The following is a 19,844-nucleotide window of genomic DNA, read 5'->3' as shown; positions in this document are numbered from 1 at the left end:
AGATACAGAAATAATCCTATCTGAACTACTTCTGATTCCAGACCCTTTTATTTTGCAGTTGAATGTGTGTGGGAAAGATTACATTCTAAAATGTGTATATATGAGCATTTTGTTCATGAAATAGCCATGAGCTCAGTTCTAGGAGCAGTTAGTTACACATTACTCCTGTGTATTCTGAGGCAGACAGTATTGATTGCTATTATTATTAGTGAAGGTCACTTTTGAAGCTAGTCATCCAGGCAAAGTCTACAATTTTCTTAGTAGATTTATCAAATTAAAGGAACTTCATCACTCCTTCTACTCTGCAAAGAGCACAAGAATGCTAAGTGCCTCCTGATGCTCTGCATTAGGCTCAATATTCAGTACTATAAGTAAAACCTTCAACGATTAATCAGAATACCAAAAAAATTAAGGAAGGAAAGTATGATCTAATAGCTAAAGCACAGGACTAGATGTCAGGAGGATCTAAATTCTACTCCCAGTTCTGCCAAACATTGTCTAGTAAATATTCACAATCCTGAATATCAGAATGGTCATGAATCTTCTTCTTGACAATTAACAGCTGATTTTTTTTTAAAATAAAAGTATTTAACAGTACATGAGACTCATTCATTTAAGTAAATGGCAGTCTTCTCCTCTGGAAGCATTTTCCCCTGAGGATATGGAGTCATTTTTGGAGTCATCACTAAATTCTGGATTATCTTTCTTACTCCAGAAGGGTAAAGGAGGTGGAGAAGGAGAGAGAATCACTTTTTCACATATAAAAGATGGGGCTAGCACTTATCTACCTCAAGGGAATTGTAGAGCTAAACCAAATATTTGCAATTTACTTTAACAGTTCAAAAAGTCATTATTTAGTAAACAATATTTAAAAACAAAATTCCAGAAATAAATGTATTCTGCCTTAGCAGGAAGTCCACTTTCAGTCAGTGTATGACTGAAATGATGAAGTAAACCTAAAGGCCCCGGAACTAAGATTCAGATGTTAGATAAAATTATAGAACTTATCTTACAACAGTAAAAAGAAAAGGAGTACTTGTGGCACCTTAGAGACTAACAAATTTATTTGAGCATAAGCTTTCGTGTAACTCTTAAAAGCACTGTACATCTCCAAAGCTTTCAAAACAGATTTCTAGTGCTTTCAAATGGAAATAGATTCTTTTGAGTCTATTCTGTATCAAACTGTTTAGAAAGCTGCTCCCTGTTTTAAAGTTTAGATGCAGTATTTAAGACAATTCAAATTGTCCTTTCTTCCTAGATTTAGATTAAGTGGTAAGAATTTTACATTATATGGGTTTTTCTTGTAATATGAATAATAAATTGTAAGGCACCCCAAATTCTTTCAGAAGGAGATGACTGTTCTTCACTATCTTCCAGGAATTACTGGCATGGATATACCAGATCCTTTGTGGTGAAGAGAAACCCACACGTTAAGGAACATCCATAAATTAAGGAGCGTATGCTAACTGGCAGATTTCCCCTTCTAATTCTGAATCATAGGTGTCATCTTTTTTGTCAGAGCCTGGGAAGACACTGCCAAGAGAATCTCTCCCCCTGTGTGCCACATGAAGCCACCTGTTCAGACAGAACAATCCTGTACCTTGCATCTGTAGAGTATTATTGCACACTTCTTCTCCTCGTTTTGTTCTGTGTTCTTAGATTTCCTAAGAAAATATACAACAAATAAAACCCTAAAAATAAGCTTAAGAACTTTTGATTGAACTTTCTACATCTGACTGCTTGATTCAGAGGTAGGAATCAAACTGGTAGCAAAAGGAAGGGGAGGAGTCAGTCTGAACCAGGTGGCATGAAAATGCTTGTTCTTTCCATTCTAGGTTTCTTGCCTGCCTATCTGTAAAATAAATAAATAAATAAATAAACAAACAAACAAACAAACAAAGGATCTGATACTGCAAACACTTACCCACACGTTTAACTTTAAGCATATGAATAGTCTAACTGGCTTCAATGGGAATATTCACATGCTTAAAGTTAAGCTTGCATGTGTTTGCAAGATTGGGGCCTAACCTATCAGTCAATACTGATGGAAAATAAATCAGACCAATATGGACATTATATGATATGCGAGATGACACCTGGAAACAGAAAACCTAACTACTTTAGAAGGGGCTAAATGCCAAAGAGAAAAAAAATGTAACCGGGACATTAACAAGTCAAAATTTTTGTTTTCTTCTTTTGCAGGTTCACGAAGATTGGATTGTCACTTAGAATAAAATCCACAACAACTAATCTCTATTCTGAAGGCTCCAGCACTGTTGCAGAAGATAGACATACATTTTACCACAACAACATATCAAATATACTCCACTCTATTTGGGTCATTGACTTGATTTTTAGAAGAATTATTACATTTGCAGATGACCTTTAAATAAAATGGTACTTAAAAGGGAGTATTTGAGAGAGATTTATTAAACTACATACAGAATGCATAAATGAAAGTATTTAAAAGAATTGTAAAGCATGTAAGGATATTCTATAACGAACATTATAGCTACCACAGAAAATACACCATCCTCTAAGCAAATTATGGAACAACTGATTATGTAGTAAAACAGTAGAACATACATAGAAAAAGTAAACTAGTGGTCTCTCTCCACTTCTTAAAGATTTAATGTCAAACAACAGTAGTGAAGGCTCATGTTGCTATTACATCAATTTATGTAAAAATGAAGGTGTTACATTTTCAAGCACATTAGTACTACCTTATTTTTGTGGTAAGTTATCGTTATGAATATATACAAAATGCATCTTATGGTGTGTTATCCTTGATTTTTATAGCTATTTGACCGTACTTGCTAATTGACATAATTTGATATTTTGCAAGGAGTCTCGTACTAAGTTTAACTACTTGAAATAAGTTAGAATGAGGCAAACAGTTGATTCTAGGCTACTGATGGATTTCTGTTCATTCAAAATATACTTATTCTCCTCATGCTCGGTTTTCCTCAAAATTTAAGCAAAATAAAATAAAATAAAATAAAATAAAATAAAATAAATAAAAGCATTAAATTTAAGTCTCTCTGTGCTGGCACCTTGCCATCTCAAAATCTGTGTCTTTCTGAAGCTATTTGAAGGGCATTGTGCAGAGTGTAGGGACAAAAACCAGACCAAAAAAGCACACTGAGAACACGTTATATTTATCATGGTGGGTGAACACCAATTTAACAAAGTATAAGAACTTTCTTAACTCCATCTCTATTCAGCAAAGCACTCAAACATGTGCTGAAGTGTTTTGCTGAATAGGGAGGGTGTGCTGAATCAAGGCCTTAGTGACTGGTCTGGTACAGTTTCCTGCAGAACAGAAAATGGGTCACCCACATAGGTTAAAGCAAAGTTATTTTGTAGTCTAAAAATTTAGACATGAAAAATATTCATAATGTTTAGTTGTCACATTTTCATCACAGAAACCTCAATGGGATCGACAAACTGAATTCTGCACATGAAAAATACAAAGGATGATTCCATTTTCCAAACAGGAATTTTTTCAAGGAAAATATTTATTATGAAGGTTCTTGTACTTGTTAAATCAAGTATTTAGCATTGGCATACATTTCTTATGGTGAGTTAGCAAAGGTATCAATTTTAGATATAAATATAAAATACTGATAGCCAAGTCACTATGACTGCAAGGTTATAGCTGACATCAAGACCTTAATTACAAATCTAGGGAAAGTTACTGCTTTAAAGACATACAGAACTCTTTCGGAACCTAATGCTCTAGAAGAAATTATTCTCTGACTGATAGTTCAAAATTCTCCAACTTATAAATTAGATGCAAAACAAGCACTCTCGCAAACTAAGACCCAGATTTTAAACCTTACTATGATACTGAGAAAGAATAGGCATTTCCCTGTGGTCATATTTCAGATTATATTTGTATGCACTATTGAAGTGAGCAAAGATTTAAATTCCCCATTTTTAATCAAATCTACAGTTTTACTAATTGAAATAGGGAGAACATATATTTAATAATCCTTGCATACAATCCACATTAAATTGAGATATATGCATATATAATGAAGATCAGAAAGTTGCTTTTTAAACAAAGGGCCGCTGCGTGACCAAAGATGATGTCTCCTAATTAATATTCTTCCCACCTTTGGGCCAAAACATCTGTTAGGATGCGCTCATGGAGAGGATCTGCACAGATACTGGTGAAAAATAGGAGATGGTGGAGAATCTTTCTGTTCATCAGGGTTTCAGCCGTACAAGATAATACTAACAGAGTAAACATTAAGTTGCAAAGAACCCTCTTTTACGATGTGAATTCTCTACATGTGTATTTTGAGCCAATTACAGGTGAGGGTTCCTATCAGGAAGAAATGGTGCCATGAGGGACAGCAGGCCTTCTTCTAATCCCCCACTCCTGGCAGATGTTTGGGGTAGCTTACATTTATGGGTGCTTGGGAGTGCTGTGCTACTCTCTTTGTGCTAACAGCCTGGAGATCACAGCCCCTGCCCAATCTACCAAAGGCCAATTTTGCCCCAGAAGGTGACCAGCACAAGTTCCAAATCATAACCTAGGATTTCCCATCCTACTGCAAATTTCCCCCACATAGGGGATAATTTAACCCATTTTAGATATATTATGAAGTATTAAATGCAAGCTCTATGCATTTTTTAAAATAGAAAATAAAACCAATTAAATAAGGTTGTAAAGACCACAAAATGCTGAGTATAACACTATTTTCACAGAAAATCTCTTTAAATTAATGTTAATTATCATTATTTAGACCCAGTCATTTCCCCCTTAGCAAAACAATATTTAATACAAAAGTGGGATTGGTGTGAGTGGCAGGGTGAAGCAAGAAGACTTTGTTTTGAAGATTTGAAAACAAAGCATTTACTACCATAAGGAAATAAAGGCAAACTCAAAGGTTAAGGTATTAATGCAATGGTGTAAATATTTTACATATGACTAAATGTTAAATTGCATTTCACAGAAAAGTTGAGTCTCTTATTTTTTAAAAATAGCATACCCGAGAGAATGAGACATTCCCCTCTAACAATACTTTAGTTGTGAAATAATTTTCTCATAAAATATTGCCATAAAAATATTAAAGAAATACACCAGAGAAATACACCCAGAGACTATGTAAGTTATTTAGATTTTTCACTTCAGAAAATGCTTGCAGTGAATACTCAACTATTAATTCAAATAAACTCAGAAGTTAGTATGTTTGGTAATAGTGGATTACTAAGACAATAAATAGATCAGTCAATCAGCAACCACACCTCCAAATATACTGCTTCCCCTCCAAATTATTATATGAACACTCGACAAGATAGTCAACTCAAAACAAGGTAGATTAAATAAAAAATTAGTGCAGTAGGGTGAACAGTTGAGTAAGTGAACTATGATTATAGACAGGTTTCAGAGTAGCAGCCGTGTTAGTCTGTATTCGCAAAAAGAAAAGGAGTACTTGTGGCACCTTAGAGACTAACAAATTTATTTGAGCATAAGCTTTTGTGAGCTACAGCTCACTTCATCGCTCACGAAAGCTTATGCTCAAATAAATTTGTTAGTCTCTAAGGTGCCACAAGTACTCCTTTTCTTTTTATGATTATAGAAAACCTCAAATGCAGTTTTAATTTATTGATTTGGAGGCACTTCTAACAAACTTTTTGTTCAAATGGTAAATAAATAAATAAATAAAAAATCCCCCCCCCATCCACATCTAGGCATATGTTTTTGGGTAAAAGAAAATATATTTAAATATCATTTAGTTTTAATCATTATTGCTAAAGATTATCTGTACGTAGTTTGTTGCTTCTTAAAAATTAGGTCTCATGAAAACAATGTTTTATCCATAAGTAAGGAAAAATTAAGTGGAACAGTCTCAAATCCTTGTTACACAGATGTCTTACTAAATGACTGGTAGAATAAAAGTGAAATGCTTATTTAAATCTGATAACATTTTAATGCAAGCTTTTTTATGTTAAGGCTGGATTTAGTTTAAATCAACAAAAGCCAGGAAATGCAGTTATGAAGGATTCCAAAATTTTAAACTGCCTTGCCTAAGATATCATAGAGTTTTCAGACAATGGGTGATTTTACATGTGTTGTAATAACTAGACAAAAGTTAAATAATTTGCATGAAGTAGATATGCAGCTATCCATTTCAATTGACTTAGAAAAGCAAGAGAAGATTATAAAGAAAGCATAGGAGAATTGACATAGTAATCTTTTAAGGAGTTATGATCTATTATATGAGCATGTGTTGTCAGCTCTCAAAACTATTATTTAGTCAACATGCCCATATAGTTTTGTGTACACACCTACAGGAGGAATAATAAAAATGATCACAAAATGTTACACATATGTAGGTTTGTAAAAAAGTAAATCTTGTGCATTTTTATTCCTTTCACCTTCAATTACTGTTAGATAATTAAGACTAATTAAAAAAGTTAAATATAAATTGTAATGTTTAAATGCTCACACCAATTGTTTTTAAGGTCCCCACATTGCAGTCCTTATTCAGGCAAAACTCCCAATGCAGTCAACAGGAGTGTTGCCTAAGTAAGGATTGCAGCAGTCAAACTTAAGTGTGAGAAAAAAACACACCTTACATCCCTCTAGACAGTCACTATACTCTCTTTTGGGCTGTAAATTATATAGACCAAGTTTCAGTATGGAAAATTTCTAGAACAAATCAAGAGCTGAAAAGTGGATTTTATAATGAAAATTGACAACTTTCTTTACAGTAGCACTCCTGTGTGATATTTGAGCTTGTAAGTTAATAAGCCTTCTGAGTAAGTGTGTTGGTACACATTTTAATTCCTCATTTTGAGGCAAGTCCCCCAAAATATTACTAAATTCCAAAACTATCAATTTAAGGCAATCAAATATTTTGAACAAATATTAAAAAACAAAGGATTGCAACAACTAAGGCCATGATCCTGCAAATTTTTACTCATTGCAGTCTTTAGCACTATTTGTGTGTCTAAGAGTTTGCAGCATTAGGCCCTAAATTTACAATAATCCTTTAGACTTGTAGTTAAAATCTAGACAGTATAGTTTCCTTCAAAATATTACATTAGAAATACCCTTAACGTTAGTCAGACTGAAGAATACCTCATCAAATTTTCACCTTTTAAATTTGTAACAAGGGAATTTTAGATACATTTGCCTACCAATATAATTCTGATTTTCATTAACAATATTGTAATAGCTTTTGCACAGAAAAATATGAGCACAAACAAAATTATTAAAATGAATGCAAAGTCCTTATATTCTTAGAGAACTGGAAACTCAAATTATTCATAACTGAATAGTACCCACTGAATCAAAATCAGAGGTTCTGAACAGCTTCTGAAGTTTAAAAACTTTGCATGTTATGCAAATTATCCCAAACAGGAGTATTAATAACAATCCCAATAAAATAGTAACTTTGGGGGGTTTATTTTATTCTAATAGAGATTAAAAAAATTCACTACCTATTTACAATAAAATAAAGGCAAGATGTAAGGTTTATCAAAATATAAAGTTATGCTCTAGTCCAAATTTATTTACATTTTATATTGTGTGTGTACTCAAAGTTTTGGTTTTCAGATGTTAATTTTATCTAGAAGGCTTTCAGTACCTACGAAATTGTCATACTATGTAGAATATTTCCCATACATTCTTTAAGAAAAAAATATTTCCTAAAATACTGTTACAATAAAAGGTGTATTATTGCTGACCACTTGCAATCCTTCAACCAGATTTGAAATTAGCTACTGAAGTAAGGATAAATACATTTTACACATCTATGGATTTGCTAGAGCTTTTTCAGGTACAGTCAGCAATTGTTTGGGCTTATTGCAGCTTTTAAAAGAAAAGTTTATATCTTACATTTTGATACAATTATTTTCTGCAAAGATATATACATTTAAAAAGGCAGTAAGATTTGATTAAGGCTAAAAGCTCTATACCAGCTGAATACTCAAATTGCTAATGTCACACACAATATGTTCATAAAATTAGTTTTTGCCACAATGCATTTTATGACAGAGGTAAAGTCTTAAAATTTCTAGTGCTCTGTTTAATGTTTAAATATAAATTTGTTTGATCTTAGTGCAATTACTTTTTAAATTTCTGTTGTTTATTTTAATGGTTAGCTGAGATTATTCATATACAAGTAGAGAGGTCTTGATTACTTTGAGTGGATTTCTCAGTTTCAACCAAATTACCACTTAGTGCAAAGCAGGACTTGCAAGATGAGTATTGTATATTCTATGTTTATTATTTTTATATTATTCATTGTTTTACTGTGTAATACTTAAATATTTATTGATAGGCTGCAAGATAAATTAAATTTCTGATAACTCTTTATATAGGTGGGGTTTGAAAACCAGTTTTGCAAATTCTATACTGCTTTAATTGAGAAGTGGCTAGTTATTAATAACTTTAAAAAATAATTTTGTACAGTACATTTAAATGCACTCAGATAGGTCTCCATTCTTCTCTTTCACACACACTATTGACAACAGAATAAAATTACTTAAAAATAACTATTGTATTATCCATTACTATTATTATTTTGCATTAGCAGTAATAATTCCCAATACAAGAATATGAGGACAACACTATATGGAGAATTTATGTAACTCCAATAAGCAAGGCTGTTGCAAGCTCAGCTTTTTGTACATATTTTGGCCACTTAACACACAGACTGTCTTCAGAGGGAAATGGAGACTGTTTTTTTATTTAGTCTTAAAACTTAACAGAGCGAATGTGAAGAAGAATAACTTCAGCAAACAGAAAATCTTTAACCCAGTATAACAGTCTCACTATGTATAAACCAAAGAAGTCCTATTACTACACACATTTTTAAAAATAAAGAGCATCTGAAATATGTGAAATGTTAATATGATATATACCATTCTCATGCTCCATCAGCTTTCCAGAGAGAATTTTTCAATTACAGAAGTAAGTTGTTCTCCAGAATCAGTTCTCTATTGAAAGGTCAAAACCTGCAATAAAAATGTCATGTATTATAACATATTTCCGACACCCACAGTTTCATGGTTGATCCCCAAACATAGATGTAGGTCATCAAGTTGACCCTCACTTTGTCCATGTTAAGGAAAACCCTAATTTTAAAAACACCTAAAAAAAAAAACCAGCCAAACTGACTTGATTAGGAACACCTGTGATATGCTTCTTTATTATCAGTAGCCTCCTGAAACAAATCAGATTAGTATGTTTCTGCTTTCATTCTCCCTATAATGTATTCTTGTGGGAAGTAAGGGGGAGAATGAGTGGGAGGGGAGAAAAAGAATTAAACAGTTAACTATAAACATTTAACAATTAACGTGTGCGCTGTGATACTTCCTGAAATCCGCTACTGACTTTTATCAAGTAGTGTTTAGCATGTAGTGCTTTCTTTAAAACAGTTTTTAGCCAACTTTTTTCAAGACACCAGCAGTACAATCAACATTTTTAACAAGGAGGAATTGTATAAACACAATAAGTTACTCTATAACATCTAATGGAATTGTATAGTATTGCAGTCACACACATTTTGGGGGGGGGGTGGTGGAGGGGGGATGGAAATCTGACCATGGAATTTGTTGGATTAAAAACAAGGCAAAAACCTGATAAAGATGGTCACTTCAAATATTTACAGGAAGAAACAGTGAAATAATATAGCCAAATTCTCAGATTTCTTTAGCTTTTGTACTATAGGTGCTACGACAAGGTACATCCTGACTATGTCTATTAAACAAGCAGCAGATGATTACATCTGGTCACCTGTTTACAAATATTTTCAATATATTTGCTCTTTACTCCTTAACTATATTTTCAAGTTTTATTAAAGACAATGGTAGTATCTTGAATAAGGTTAACTTCCTTTTATTGTAAAAATGTATTTTTCTTTACCTTTATTCCTCTTCCCCAGTACATCTTCTCTACTCCTACCCTTTAAGCACAAATAATTTGGAAAAAATATCCAGCCAATAAAATATTTCTTTTATTGATTTTTTCTAAAAAAAATTATAGTAATATAATCTTTTAATATGTTAAATGTTAAGTTTGAAGCTAAACATATTCCTATTATCACAAAAGAAATTTAAAATCATGATCAAGATATTTTTCTAAGTCCAAATCTTAACCCAACTGGACATTTCTTACTAGATAAACACATTAGTGTTTTTGACTCAATTTTTGACTCAATTCTCAAAGTTATTAATAATCTATATTTACAGTGGGTACACTGACGAGCCTTTAGAAACTCAATAGCTGAATATATATATTTTTGCCACTTTCAGTAGTGGGTTCCTTTAGACATTAATAAAGACCACTGAAAGGCATTGCTATTTTTTTCAGTTTCAGGTAAAATGGAGATTATATCTTGATTTTGAATAAGTCTTCTTTGGAAATGCTTTAATGTTTAGTAAAAGCTATATACTTATATTTACACAACATTTGTGTGTATACGCAATAATAAATGGGGACATACTTGTACTCTAGATATTCTGAACTGCTAAAATTTTTAAAAGACTGTTCAGAATTAAAGAAAGATTTTGAAGTCTATTACTTTCCACAAATAGAAACTAGCTTTTAAAGGTACAACTACAGTGAACTCCAATTAGACACAAATACTAGTCAATTAAAAAATAGTAAAACTTACAACATAACTGAATTAGAAGTGAAGTTACACTATCCACCTTCAATCTTCATGCAAGACTGATGGAAGTTGTCATACAAAAATAAATGAAGCTGAGAACTAAATTATTTCTCAGAATTATGGACTCATTAAATCTCTAAGGTATAGACCTACCCAAATGTTTCTTTTAGCAGAATTAGACTTTTTTTTTAAAAAAAATTACAATAAAGGGTTAAACAAATCAATACAGGCATTGATTTAAGTTATATTAAAACAAAGACAGAAGGTTTAAACTAAGCCAATTCTTACCATCTCAGAAATATAGTGTACCACACAAAATTATGAAAATATTTTCATGATAATATAGTGGTAAAGAAAAGAAGTTCAAGTTTGATTGGTACTAAAACAGTGACTATTCAGCAATTCTATAGAGCAAGTGTCAATAATTCACAAAATAAATAAAATTGCAAACCGACTTTTTCATTTAGGTTTAAATTTAGACAACTTTCGTATCCCTGTTATTTGTCTCACCTTTCCCTCAATATTTGTAGATACTTTACTATTATTTCTATCTTAAAAATGTATTACTAGCTGAGTCAAAACTTAAATAACTTACTTCTAAACTGAAGTAATGTGTAAAGAATCACAGAAATGTAATATACTGTGTATAAAATATAAAGTGATTTTGTACAGCTTGGTCCAAACAAAAAATTAATATTGTTAATAGGAAAGGTAGTATTTTTTTTTCCTGACCACTGGTTCTAGCGCAAGATTATTGGCTATAAAGAACTTGCAAATATATGCATAGAGAATATATCCAAAATATATTTATATACTTTAAAAATAAGCGATTTTCTGTTTTTAAAAATTTTACTATCAAATATTCATTTCAATTTGGACATAAAACCCTGAATTTTATTCCCTATAGCTTCCACAGATAGCCAGAATAAGACTAAGATGCTCTACCTTTGACAATTTGTGATAAAATGAGTAATGAATGTAATTACTGAAATGATTAGTAATTGGCTTTGGAAAAAACCCCTGTATCTAAGAAAGCAAAAACCTCCAGCATATACAGAGACTATAACTTTAAGTTTCTCAGTTCCTTTTAAATATAGTTGAATCTTTCCTATCTCAAATATTAAAAAATAGTAAGTTGTTACAAAAACGGACAGTTACATTACTATTCTGTACATAAAAATAGGAAGTGTGTGTATATATACACACTAAACACTCCAGAATTTTTTTTGATACACCTGTTAGAACAGCCATATGACATCCAATATGGGTCACATAAATTTTCCCTTCGGAGTGTACCTATAGGCAGGTACCGTGTATACAGTTCAAGCAATATTTAACTACAAATTCTGATACAGAAAGTAACAGTTAACTTAAGGAAATTAAAACTATTAAGTTTAGAAATAAGTTTTCCTCTATAGCTTTGTATTTCACATGGAACAGTAAGAAGTCTTGATTCTATTAAGCTAAAAAAAAAAAAAAAGAAAAAAAGAAAAAAAGAAAAAAAAAGGACAGATGGTATATTCTAACTTTAATATCTAGCTAACTAAAATATTCTATCTTAAAATGTTGCTACAATACATTTCCAATACAATACAACACAATATCAGTAAAAGCTACCCACGTAATTCAAAATTACTAGGAAATAAATTTTTATTTATTAAAAAAAGTTTCTTCAATCTTCAGTAGATTTACACTTGCAAAAAACAATCAAATGAAAAACAAAACCAAAAACACCCTGTAACTCTTGGGAAGTTTCAGTGCAACTCTAGCTTTTAACAGGACAACTGTAGCCTATTTGAAAAGTTTTTCTGAGAGCCAAAATAACTGAACAGGCTTAATAGAAAGAAATTTATGAAGAGGATACTAATTATGTTTCATGACAAAATTATAAGCAATAATCGGATCACAAGTACATAACTATAACTTTCATTTATGGGTCTAGTGTAAATACATGTTTATTAGAGCTACAAATATATTTAGAGGAAATATCAAATTAATCTTTTCTAAGGCCAAGTAAACCTCAGTTAATGTTTGACATTTTAACTAAGGTGAAAAATGCAAGCAGTCTTATGAGGTTCAATTTAAACTAAGTGAATTTCTCAAATACATCAAATGAGTAAATCAAGTATCAGGAAACCTATATAAATTACATAAATGTGCACTGTATAATGATATCAGATTGCCTACTGCTTTCTTTTTAGCCACACCCACTTTTATATCATTATAAAAAATGGAAATGGTAAAGTTCTGAAATAAAAATTAAGCTAAAAAGAAATCATTGTTTGATGTAGTTAAATATCTAATAAGTACAAATATTTTAATTATAGAAGACTATAACAAAGCATAATATGTATGCTTTGTACTTGAATGTCAGAGAAATAAAACATACGCACCTGTACAATACTTACCTGTTTTGTTTTCTAAATTAACTATGAGTCAGGACAGTTATTTCCTTGAAAGTGAAAGTCAGTGTTTATAAATTTTACTTCCAGTGCTGAATAGTGTAAATCTGTTCAAATACTGATATTTTAAAAAGTATACACTCAGCTACAAAGAAACAGCTTTGTGCACATTCCCACACAAAGTATTAAAAATGTTTCTTAAAACAGTTAAGTAGTAATCATATACCTCCAAAGAAATAAATGCTAAAATGTAATAAGGTATTATTAGCATCACAATTGAACAGATTAAATTTAAATTTCTAGCTATGAGGATTTAATGATAAACTAGGGACAAACTGAGAGTAACTGTAGCTGAATAAATAGACTGAATAGTCTGATTTGTATACTGGATTTAAAAACCGAGAAAACCCCAGGGTTCACAATAAGAATGTGTTCTTAAACTATTGTATTTCTGCCTTACACAGAAAATACCTTGAATCCAGCTAACATGCTAAGTTTTGTATTTCACTTTAAGGCTACAAGCCTTCAGCCATGTACATAGAAATCCTTTGTACAGCACTTCTGCACCCCAACTCTTCTGTACGTCCCTCCTCCTACGTTACTCTGTTAACTCATTATTTTCGGTGCAGAGGGTGCTAAGTAAAACGCACACACTCCTGTCGTTAACCAGAGTGGATAGATGCGCGCGGGGGGGCAGAGCGAGAGAAGCGGAGAAATCCTATGACCCAGTCCAACCTTCAAGCCCCAGTAATGCGTTCATGCAGCCAATCAGGGGGACCGTATACTCGGTCCAGTATTTTCTGAAGTGGCACATAAATGAGGGCCCGATCCTGAATTCACTGCGCACCCAACACTCCCAGGGATTCAGTGGGAGTTCTGGGTGCACAAGGAAAGCAGAGTGGTGCCCTAAGAGCTAGCAGGATTCGGGGAAATATTCATACGTTTTCCTGCATCTGAGAAAGGTTCTGTCAGCCGAAAGCGAATAGGGAAGTAGGCAGAAGAATAAAAGTAGCGCTAGAAATTATATCTGGGAAGGAGCCAGATGGTCTGCCTGTTTCTGAGCTTGCAGTGCTGTATGTTAGCTTATCTGCCCCCTGTATATTATTATCCCCCACTCACTCCCACCAAGTAACTGCTGCAACAAAAAAGATGTCTTTCTTGTGTGTGCGCAACTATGAAGCGTGAGCGCCCACGCCAAAACCAGTCCCGAGAGGGTTAAATAGCGTCGTGGAGGAAAAGGCACAGAGTGTCACATATTATGTGTATGCAGCGGGGTAATCGCTCATCACATACACTGCGAGAGTGAGCCCATTACATATCACCATAAGCACAAATACTCATAACCTAGGGGAGACCGAGAACTGCTGCCCACCGAGAACTGACATAGAAACAGCCACCAAAAAAACAGCTAAGCCAATGACAAATAGCGACCCGGGTGACAGAGACGGAGAATTTAGTAGGCGGAGAAGAGATGGTGAATGGCCACTTCTAATCACAGTATTAGGCTACGCTGTCTATGGGGACGATATTTACTCATTTTGGGGGGATGGAGGAGGAGAAGGCGAAAAGCATCTACAAATAACTGGTACGATTCAAACGGCCCCAAATTACGTTTTCCCTTTGAGCTCGGGAAACTCGCGTGTAAATGTTAAAAACAATTAGCCACGGCAATATACGATTAAAAGCGCGTTGGTCCTTCGTTATTAGCCAAAGGGACGGAGATGATAAATGCGATAGCGTGCGGCCGCACAACCGTCACCCAGGTCTCTGCTAAAGGCGGCTTCGAGATCGTGACACGGGAAATTATGATCTGAAAAAGTGCGAGGCTGAGAGAGCTCCGAGACAGAGGAGTCAACCTGCCTTCATCGAAAGGAGCCGGGGAGGAGGGGGGGGGCGAAGGGGCTATTCGGGGGGCCCTAATCCAGGTTACAAACCCGGGGAGGAGGGGGGGGCGGGAGGCAAGAGGGAGGCTGGGAGCGGGGAGCCCTGCTGGCTGCTGCAGAACAGGGGAACCGGCAATCGCTGTATCCCGAGCACGCTCCCGTGTGCCCCGCAACGCCCACGGCCACGGGGAACACAGCCTGTCATGTCACGCCGCGGCCGAGGGGCGCCCAACGGGAGCTGGGAAGGCGCCCTGCGCTCGGGGTGCTCCGGGTCCCCAGCCTGCCTCTAACTTCCCTGCGCATCTCTGCTTGGGGCTGAGTCGCTCCGGAAAGCGGGCGGGCGGGGGAGGGGGAGCACGAGCGCTATCGCAGACAGGGTCTCTGCCCGGGAGATGCTCCCTTCAGTCGCCCTGGGGCGGGGGCTACCTGAGAGAGGCGGCCGCTTCGGGCCCCGATCCTCCCAGGCTGGAGACTGACAGTGACAGAGACGCTGAGGGGACGCCGCGACCGCCGCCCTGCTCACCCCACGGCTGCCTCTGGGGCCGGGATCCCCACCGCTCGCTCCCCGACAGGGCTTCGGGGGGATTTTTCCCAGAGGCGGGACACGGGTCGACCCCGTTAACCGGACAACACCGTCCCCCCGCGGCCGCTCCCTCCGGCTCTTACCGCCTGTGCGGGCGCCTCCTCGGGCCGCGGGTATTTTTGGCGGCGGTCTGCGCCCAGCCCAGCGGCCCCGCCAGCTCCGGCTCCCCCACGGCAGCGATGCAATCGGGCATCACTCGAAAATGGCGCCGAAAGCGCAGGGCTCTTCATTCAAATTCGTTAGAGCCAGCCCCGCTGCCCTAGGGCATGCCGGGAATGGGAGGGGGGAGCGAGGGGGAGAGCCGCTCGCGCTGAGGCAGCGCTACGGACACGGCGCTGCTGTCAATAGCACCCCTCCCCCTCCCCGCTAGCGCGCGCGCCCGCACTAGCAACCCAACCGCCACTCATGGGGGGGGGAGGGGGGAATGTCACCCAGAGCCCCAGACCCTGGGGAGAGAGACAGTCATTCACCATCAGCCCCATGGACTTGTCAAGGTAAAGGGGAGGAGGGGGTCGAGACAGGGGGGGAGGGGGAGGGAGACTCAGAGAGAGGAAAAGGGGGGAGGGGAGGAGAGCAACATCGAGAAACTTAAGCGCACCCGATAATAACCCAGTCCATCCCCAAGCCCATTGCCAGTGCAGCGCTCGCGTTACAGCCCGACCCCCCCCTCACCCCCCACCCCCCAGTCAGGCCACGCAGAAGTTTGAGGCGCTCAGACTAACTCTCCCCCATGGCACAGCTGTAGCCTGAGGGGCCCGATTCTGCCTCGGCCACAGCAGCTCCCACAAGTCAGTTTACATCAGCGCCCGATTCTGCCCCCAGACGCAGCTAGGCAGCTCTCCCTGAAGTGGACTGCAGCTGTGTGGGCCCGTCTGAGGGCACCGTTGGGCACAGAGTATATAACTAGCCACTGGACAGACTGCCTACCTTCAGTGTTGGCAAATGAAGATTTCCTTTGAAAGTGTTAGCTTTGGCATTTAACAAGGCTTAACAATGTATATAGACTCTTTCATCATCAAGCCACTTCATAAACATTGACTAATCATGGTAACCCACCTGCTAGTTTGGTGTATCACTATCCCCATTTTACAGATGGGGAAACTGAGATGGAGGTTGTGACTTACTCAGGGCTGTGGAGGCAGAAGGATAAGAAGTCAGGCTTGACTTTTAGTCCCCTGTTCAAACCACTATACTACACTTGGCTTTTAACTGCTTAAGGACCATCTCCTCTGAGGGACCCCTGTGCTTGAACAGAACCCATCCATTGCACCAGTGCAGAGTAGCTTGCAGCGTCAGGGGCCGGGCCTAAAATTATAACCTTAATGTAAAATTATTGTAAGATATTTCATGTAACTTCTTTTCTTTTCTTAAGAAAAAAGATTAAGTAAACAAGGCCCTGATCCTGCAAACACTTGTTTACATACCTAACTTTGGGGCAGATTTTCAAAAAGGCACAAATGGGAGTTAGGTGCCATACTCCCATTGACTTTTATAATCTTTGAAAATCTTTCCCTTCATGTATGTGAGTGAGTCCATTAAGCTCAGCAAAACTATTCACAGGTATAAAGGTTTGTAAGCTGAGGGCCTAATATTTCTATTGATTTCACTGCACACTTCTAGAGCTGTATGGTCAAAACGATGCAGTTCTGAAACTTCACAGTGAAATGGCAGTGCAAAAATAACACATAAATAATCACATAACTCACATTACCATTATGTAGAGAGACCTGAAGAAGAGCTCTGTGTAAGCTCGAAAGCTTGTCTCTTTCACCAACAGAAGTTGGCCCAATAAAAGATATTACCTCACCTACGTTGTCTCTCTGATATCCTGGGACCAACATGACTACAACAACATTGCATACATTGATATTCTGTGTTTAATTTATTACAGTGTCCTTCAAATTAGTGGAAATGTTATATAATATATTGCAAAAGTGATTTTTAAATTTTTATATCCTTTCCCTCAAATTATCTTTGAAACAAGTTCGCAATAAGCACTAGCTGCCTGAAAAACTTCATCTTGTAAAGTTTAGCTATTTTAAATTGTGTTCAAAAATAATTAATCACTTCATAGCAGTAAAGATACATATATATTTTACCTTAATTTACTAAAAGATTAGTGAAAATCAAACTTTCAAAAAAATGACCTTTGAACTGATAAAGTATCAAAAATTTCATTTTCAATGAAAGCAGTGAAAGAAAAACTATAGTACTATCTATACTGTATGTGTTTAGTTTATACACACTGATTCATAGTCAAAACATTCTAGACATCATTTTTCTATGAATAATCATTTTTTAACTATAATGCAAAAACAGTATATAAGGAAAACGTGTACCATGGAGATCGGACAGCCTACACAACAGGTTGTAATTGTTCTGGTCTGTAGTGTGAATTATGATGTTGTCAATCAAAACTTCATAGTTAAGGTTTCACCAAGATTGTAGCTAAAGTGAGATTTTGTATCCCCTAATATCTAAACATTGCCCTTAGATTTAGACTCCATACTTAACACACTTAGGCCCCTATCCTGTAAAGATATTAGGCACATAGCTAACGTTATGCACTGTTAGTAGTCCCATTGACTTTAGTAATCATATACTTTCTGTATAAGTTTTTGCAAAATCAGGGCCATAGACTAACATCCTACTTGAATTTTCTAGATTATTTCATATAAAGGCAGAAACTTCCATTTGAAACTTTAAAAAAATAAACACTTCCTGAAATTTTGCTCTCTTTGGATTTTTTTGGCTCTCTCTAACAAGCATTTAGATCTCCAAGACACTTAGAAATACAATCATTCACTAGTATCTCACTATATCTCAAATCTAAGCTAACCAGTGAAACTTACATTAAAAAAAGTTATTCTCATTATTACTTATAACTGAACAGATCTGCACAAATAGAAACCAATGGATGATGTCTTGATTTCTTAACTACTTCGATTGATCTCAATGGGGTATTGAGTCAAATATTGTACAATTACAATGATTTAAATATCAAAATTGTTAACTACTTAACTGCTGATCACAGCATAAAAAAGGAAAGGGATGATCATATTATGAAGATCTGTGCAATTTACAGTGAGTGATGTCCATTCTGATGTCACAAGTGGGAGGCATTTGGGAGAGTATCACCACTTTCCACCCCTCAATTTGACCAGTGAAGCTAAAGGTCAGAGGGAAGAACAGAGCCGGGGGTGGGGTGGGGTGTCTCTGAGCTGCCAAGGGACAGCCAATCCCCAAATTCTCACCTTGACCAGGCCAGGTCCCCCCAGATCAGCAGGCGCTTGGTCTGCTATGGATGGTGAATGTCAGGTCAAGCAGCTTCCTCTGTGGCTATAATGGCTGCCTTTGCTGGATGCTGTCTGCAGACTCAGATGCACATTATTGCATCAATTAACCTTGGCTCGTGTTTTTAAGATTTTTTTCACAACCATGAAGGTTAGAGACTTTTGTTTGTAATGAACATCGAGATTCTGTCATTATCACGCAACACTTGGAGCCAGGGCCTTAGACACTTGTCTATTGTTCCTGTATCTTAATAATCCAGTGGGTGTATCCAAATCCCACTGAAGGGTGCCAAGCCTGAGCAGCCCAGCAGAACATGTATGATCAGATTTGAACACCTGTGCAATCTATTGTGAGTGGCATCTCATTTTGGTATCCCAAATGGGCAGAATTTGGGTTGTGGGTGGAGCTTGGGGGATTTCCCTCCTGCCCAATTTGAGCCGTGCCTTGCCCAGCTTGTATCTCTATCTGATCTACTCCTGAGGGCAATCTGTGCCAAAAATTTAAAAATTCTGTGCCAAAAAATTAAAAATTCTGTACACAATATTTAAAAATTCTGCAAAATTCTGCAAGTTTTATTTGTCAATAAATAAATGCAGAGGCTCCAGCATGACAGTGGGGAGCACAGGCCATTGGCTGCACGAAGGTGGGAGATCACCTTGCAGCACCCCCATCCCTGGAACATGGACTCAGTGGTCAGGCTGCACCCGAACCTGACACAGCACAAGGCCTGGTCCTGCCCCAGAAACACCCTGGGCCCTGCCCCACTGCGCCAGGCATACCAGGTGTGGGGCAGGCATGCTCAACCAGGCAGGATCCAAGTGTGGAGGGGCTCAGTGTGGAGGAATCCAGGTGTGGGGTGAGAGGATTCTGTATGGGACAGTCTGGGTGCAGGCAGCTCAGTGGGGGTTCTAGGTGTGTGTGGGAGTCTAGATGCACAGAGGTTCGTTGGGGGGGTGGGTTCCAGGTGCAGAGGCAATGGGACTCTGCAGGGGCTTCCAGGTGAAGGTGGTTGGGGCTCAGCAGACGGGTCTGGGTGTGGGGTCTCAGG

General features: G+C 37.0%; 2 long non-coding RNA genes across 45 annotated transcripts in view; one reads left to right on the top strand and one right to left on the bottom strand.

Moving 5' to 3' along the window:
• The window catches only part of LOC114022498, a 138,052-nt gene that overhangs the window by 78,705 nt on the left and 39,503 nt on the right, over nt 1–19,844 (bottom strand). For 27 of the 34 annotated variants that reach the window (XR_005224449.2, XR_005224452.2, XR_003566577.3 and 24 more), the window contains one exon: nt 8,884–8,976. This is a non-coding gene — a long non-coding RNA (uncharacterized LOC114022498). Of the gene's footprint in view, nt 1–1,600; nt 1,665–8,883; nt 8,977–19,844 lie in introns of all 34 variants that reach the window. The other 7 variants (XR_006286679.1, XR_006286676.1, XR_006286692.1 and 4 more) reach the window with 1 other exon arrangement.
• Nucleotides 15,807–19,844, top strand: part of LOC114022500 — a 67,645-nt gene continuing 63,607 nt past the window's right edge. For 10 of the 11 annotated variants that reach the window (XR_006286719.1, XR_005224461.2, XR_006286712.1 and 7 more), the window contains exon 1: nt 15,855–15,996. This is a non-coding gene — a long non-coding RNA (uncharacterized LOC114022500). Of the gene's footprint in view, nt 15,997–19,844 lie in introns of all 11 variants that reach the window. The other variant, XR_006286718.1, reaches the window with a different exon arrangement.

This window comes from Chelonia mydas, chromosome 1, assembly GCF_015237465.2.
Source record: "Chelonia mydas isolate rCheMyd1 chromosome 1, rCheMyd1.pri.v2, whole genome shotgun sequence".
Lineage (NCBI taxonomy): Eukaryota > Metazoa > Chordata > Testudines > Cheloniidae > Chelonia > Chelonia mydas.
This window is presented reverse-complemented; position numbering and strand designations above follow the sequence as displayed.